We start from the raw sequence: 6,000 nt of genomic DNA, 5'->3' as shown, positions 1-6,000 counted from the left end.
TCTCTTCCTTCTTCTCCTTCTTCCTTTAAGATGTCTCCCTCTATTCACCCTGTTCTCACAGTTTCAAATATCAAGAATCATATCTCCATTACCCTGAAGATGGAAAATGTCCAGTACTCTACATGGGTTGAACTGTTCAAAATTCATGCCCGTTCCCACAAAGTGTACCACCACATCATTAAACCTGAAGCAGGTAAAGAAAAAGTGCCAACAACAGATGAAGAAAAAGAATTGTGGCTTACCCTTGAATCTTGATGCAACTGTCATTCAATGGATATATGCAACAATTTCCAATGATTTGTTGCACACAATTCTTGAACCATGTTCAACTGCCAGGGAAGCATGGAACCGTTTTCGGGAAATATTTCAAGATAACAAGCACTCATGTGTTGTGAATCTGGAACAGGAGTTCTCTCACATTCACATGGAAGATTTTCCAAATTTTCTGCTTATTGCCAAAGACTCAAAGTTCTTGATGATCAATTAAAAAATGTGGGAGCTCCTATATCTAATGATCAATTGGTTCTTCAGATGGTGGTTGGACTTACTGAAGCGTATAATGGGGTAGGTACCCTTCTTCGACAAACCGACCATCTCCTTCGGTTCTATTAGGCTCGATCTATGCTGGTTCTTGAAGAAGCAAGTCAAAATAAAAAGGCATCCCAAGCTATCCCTACTGCGATGCCAGTTATATATCGAGAGGCTGATGATTCTCACTCAACGGGTCATCAACAATACTCTCGTCAAGAGGGAGGATGTGCTCAAGGACATTGTCGAGGTTCTTCACGAAGCAATCACAACGGAGGCTGAGAAATAAGGGTTTCATGAGCCATAAATGTGTTTATATAGTGTACAACCCCGAAATTAGGGTTTTCATTAAATAAGGCTGAGAAATAAGAGGGGCGTACGTGTCCGAAATCCCGTCAAGGCCTCGCATGAGTACGCTAAGTGTACCATGTGGTAAGCATCGCGTACTCGCTTCATAGCTTGTACGCCAAGCGTACCATGTGGTACGCCCCGCATACTACACAAGGACCAAAATGCAACTTATCAATACACAAGGGGCAATAATGAAACTTATCAGGATTCAAGTGTTACAATTCCCCCCCCCCCCCCACTTGAATCAGACTTCGTCCTCGAAGTCCGCTGCCCCAAACAACTCCGGATAGTGCTCCCTCATCTCATCCTCGGGCTCCCACGTCCACTTCGATCCCTTGCGGTGCTGCCATTGCACCTTCACCAGCTCGACAACCTTGTTCCTCAAGGTTTTCGACTTCCGATACAAAATCGCCACCGGTCTCTCAATATAATTTAGACAGTCATCCACCTGAATATCCTCCAATGGGACCATTGCGAAATCATCCACTAAACACTGCCACAACTTAGAGAAATGGAACGTGCTATGAATCTGACTAAGCTTATCTGGAAGATCCAAGCGATAAGCAACCCGGCCCACCCGAGCCAAAACCCTGAAAGGACCAATATATATGGGGCCCAGCTTGCCCCGCTTTCTGAACCGGATGACACCTTTCCAAGGTGACACCTTTAGGAGAACCATATCTCCAACCTGGAACTCTAAGTCTGATTGGCGCCAGCCGACATAACTCTTCTGCCGACTTTGAGCTGTCTGAAGTCTGCTTCGAACCTGCTGAATCAGCTCAGTGGTTTTGAGTACCACCTCGGTACTCCCCATAACCTACTAACCGACCTCGCCCCAACAAATCGGGTTCCTGCATTTCCTCCCGTAGAGCATCTCAAAAAGAGATTGATCAATGCTGGCGTGATAGTTGTTGTTATATGAAAATTCTGCTAATGGAAGATATGTATCCAAACTCCCACCGAAATCCAGAACACACGCCCGCAACATATCCTCTAGGGTCTAAATCGTCCGCTCAATCTGACCATCAGTTTGTGGATGGAATGTGATGCTAAAATGGAGACGAGTGCCCAACTCGTCATGAAACGTCTTCCAAAACCTGGAAGTAAATCGAACATCTCTGTCAGAAACCACTGATACCGGCACTCCATGACGTGCCACAACCTCCTTGATATAAACGTCAGCCAACTTCTCTGCAGAATACTCTCCTGAACCGGAATGAAATGAGCGCTCTTGGTCAACTGATCCATGATGACCCATATCGAATCCACTCCAAGCGCAGTCCTGGGAAGCTTTGTGATACAATCCATGGTGATGTCCTCCCATTTCCATATAGGAATCTCCAAAGGCTACATCTTGCCGTGAGGTTGCTGATGTTCGGCCTTGACCTTCCTGCAGGTCAAGCACCATTCCACATACCATGCGACATCCTGCTTCATGCAGGGCCACCAATAATTAGGACGAAGATCACTATACATCTTCGTCGCCCTGGGATGAATGGAGAACCTCGACTTGTGAGCCTCCTCCATCAGAATCTGACGTACACCGCCCCAATACGGAACGCAAACTCACCGATGTAGAGTCAACAATCCATGGCTATCATAATCGAAGGAAGCCACGTGACCCACAATACACTTGCTCTTTCGGTGCTCTTCCATCATAGCCTCGACATGTGTCTCACGAATCCGCTCCTACAATGGAGTAACAACGGTCCTCCTCAAACATATATCTCTGATTGGAGTCGCGACTGTCGTGTGGCTGAGAGCATTGGCCACCACATTGGCCTTCCCCGGGTGATAAAGGATCTCGCAATCATAATCCTTCACCATATCTAACCATCGACGTTGCCTTATATTCGGATTCGGTTGATCCATCAAGTACCTTATTCTCTTGTGATCCGTGTAAATATTACAAAGGACCCCATAAAGGTAATGTCGCCAAATCTTGAGGGCGAAAACCATGGCCACCAACTCCAAATCATGCGTCAGATAATTCGCCTCATGAGGCTTCAACTGCCTCGAAGAGTAAGCGATCACGTGACCCCTATGCATCAACACTGCCCCCAATCCCGTGATCGAAGCATCACAATAAACCATGAAATCCTCAAAACCCTCTAGCAGGGTCAGAATCGGCGCCTCACATAACCGATGTCTTAAAGTCTCAAAAGTTGCTTGCTGCTCAGGCCCCCAACGAAAAGTAACCGTCTTCTTTATCAGTCGGGTCAAAGGAACTGCTATCTTGGAGAAATCCTGGATGAATCTCTGATAATAACCTGCTAGCCCAAGAAAACTCTAAATCTCAGATGGAGACCTCGAAACCTCCCACTGCATCACAACTTCAATCTTGGTCAGATCGACCAGAATACCATTCTGGTTGACAAGGTGCCCCAGAAACTGCACCTCGCAACCAGAACTCACACTTAGAGAACTTTGTGAAAATTCTCTCCCTCCTCAACGTTTCCAACACTTCCCTTAAGTGCTCCTCATGTTGCTCCTGAGTCTTGGAATAAACCAAGATATCATCAATGAATACTATTACAAACTGATCCAACATCGGTCTGCACACGCGGTTCAAGAGATCCATGAACGCGGCTGGAGCATTGGTGAGCCCAAAAGGCACCACCACGAACTCGTAATGACCATAACGAGTCCGGAAAGTGCTCTTCTGCGCATCCTCATCCCTGAATCGCATCTGATGATAACCCGATCACAAATCAATCTTGGAGAACCAATATGCACCCTAAAGCTGGTCAAAAATATCATCAATCCTCGGGAGTAGATAACGATTCTTCACCGTTACCTTATTCAGCTCCCGGTAGTCGATACACATACGATGAGACCCATCCTTCTTCTTTACAAATAGAATTGGTGCTCCCTAAGGCGAACTGCTCGGTCGAATAAATCCCTTATCTAACAGCTCCTGCAGCTATGTAGGCAACTCCTGCATCTTGGGAGGATCCAACCGATATGGTGCTTTGGCTATCGGAGTCGCACCGGGAACCAAATCGATCCTAAACTTAACCTGTTTCCCCGGAGGAACCCCAGGAAAATCCTCCGGGAATACATCCGGGTAATCCCGCACAATCGGCACATTATCCACTGTCGCCTTACCCTTATCCCGGGTATCCATAACATAGGCGACATAACTGGAACAACCCTGCTCAAGATAGCGTCTGGCCCTCGCTACTGAACACAAAATCGGCCCACGCTGAGATCTCTCCCCATGAACTACTATCTCTCCCCCACTAGGGGTCCGAACCTGAACTAACTGTTTCTCACAGTCGATCACTTCCCCATTAGGGCTCAACAATTCCATGCCCACGATAACCTTATTCCCACGCAGAGGAATGGGAAGCAAATCAACCAGAAACTGCTTGCTGAATAACTGGAGAGTACAACCCCGATGAACCCTCACAACCCGAACAGACCTATCATCAACAATATCGACATCTAGAGGACAATCCAGCTCCCCTGGAGCTCCAACAAATCTCTTGCTAAGCGCAAGAAAAATAAGAGATCGAGTAGCCCCCTAATCAAACAATACCAAAGCAGAAATACCGCTCACTATGAACGATCCTAAAATAAAACACATAAACATAAGCAAGCAATTCAATACAAATAAATAGATAAGGAGAAGATATATACCCGTCACCATGTCGGGAGCTGCACGCGCCTCCTCAGCCGTCAACTGGAAAAATCCCTGCTCTTCGTCAAAGGCGCGTCTGCCCGACCCTGGCGGCCGTCAGTAATCCGAAGAGTTGCCGGAGCGTGTGCTGACACCAGTGTTGCAAAACTCGCCGAGTTGGCCGACTACTCGTCCGAGTACTCCCTACTCGGCCCCTTATCGAGGCGAGTTACAGAATCCAAGTACTCCCCGATCGATCCCTTACTAAAACGAGTAGTATTGTAAAACTCGGCCAACTCGATGATTAATATGTATAATATACTTAATGATTTATTATTTAACATACACACATGTGATTATTACTATATATATATATATATATATATATATATATATATATATATATATATATATATATATATATCTTAAATTTTTCATTAATTATTCACGAAGTGAGACCATTGTGTGTTTTTCAGTTTTTGTGTATTCACATGTATCTAATTTTGTTATATATTTCAATCAACTTATGGTTTTAACTTATGATTTTGACATATATAATTTCCCTAAAAATATTTCTACATGAATTAACGAATCTGAGTACTCCCCGAGTAATCCCGAGTACTCGCTACTCGGTAGTCGGCCAATAAAAGTACCAAGTAGCGAGTTCTACAACCATGGTTGACACCGGTCCTGCTGCAGCCAAACTGGGACAATGGGCCTTCTTGTGCCCCCTCTGATTGCAATGGAAGCAAATCAAATCAGATCCCTGGGTGGTGGTAGCAGTACAATCTCTGCTATAATGACCCATCTGACAACACTTGAAGCAGCCAGAACCACCAACCCTGCACGGTCCCTCTTGCGACCTGCCGTACTTCCCGCAACGACTCTGGCCGTCAACTGGAAATCCCTGCTCTTCGCCAAAGGCGCGTCTGCCCGACCCTGGCGGCAGTCAGTAATCCAAAGAGTTGTAGGAGCGTGTGCTGACACCAGTGTTGAAAAACTCGCCGAGTTGGCCGACTACTCGTCCGAGTCTCCCTACTTGGCCCCTTATCGAGGCGAGTTACAGAATCCGAGTACTCCCCAATCGGTCCCTTACTAAAACGAGTAGTGTTATAAAACTCAGCCAACTCGATGATTAATATGTATAATATACTTAATGATTTATTATTTAACATACACACATGTGATTATTACTACATATATATATATATATATATATATATATATATATATATATATATCTTAAATTTTCAGTAATTATTCACGAAGTGAGACCATTGTGTGTTTTTCAGTTTTTGTGTATTCACATGTATCTAATTTTGTTATATATTTCAATCAACTTATGGTTTTAACTTATGATTTTGACATATATAATTTCCATAAAAATATTTCTACATGAATTAACGAATCCGAGTACTCCCCGAGTACTCCCGAGTAATCCCGAGTACTCACTACTCGATAGTTGGCCGAACAAGTACAAGGTAGCGAGTTCTACAACC

This window comes from Lactuca virosa, chromosome 4 (assembly GCF_052849685.1).
Source record: "Lactuca virosa cultivar CGN04683 chromosome 4, Lactuca_virosa_CGN04683_v6, whole genome shotgun sequence".
Lineage (NCBI taxonomy): Eukaryota > Viridiplantae > Streptophyta > Magnoliopsida > Asterales > Asteraceae > Lactuca > Lactuca virosa.
This window is presented reverse-complemented; position numbering follows the sequence as displayed.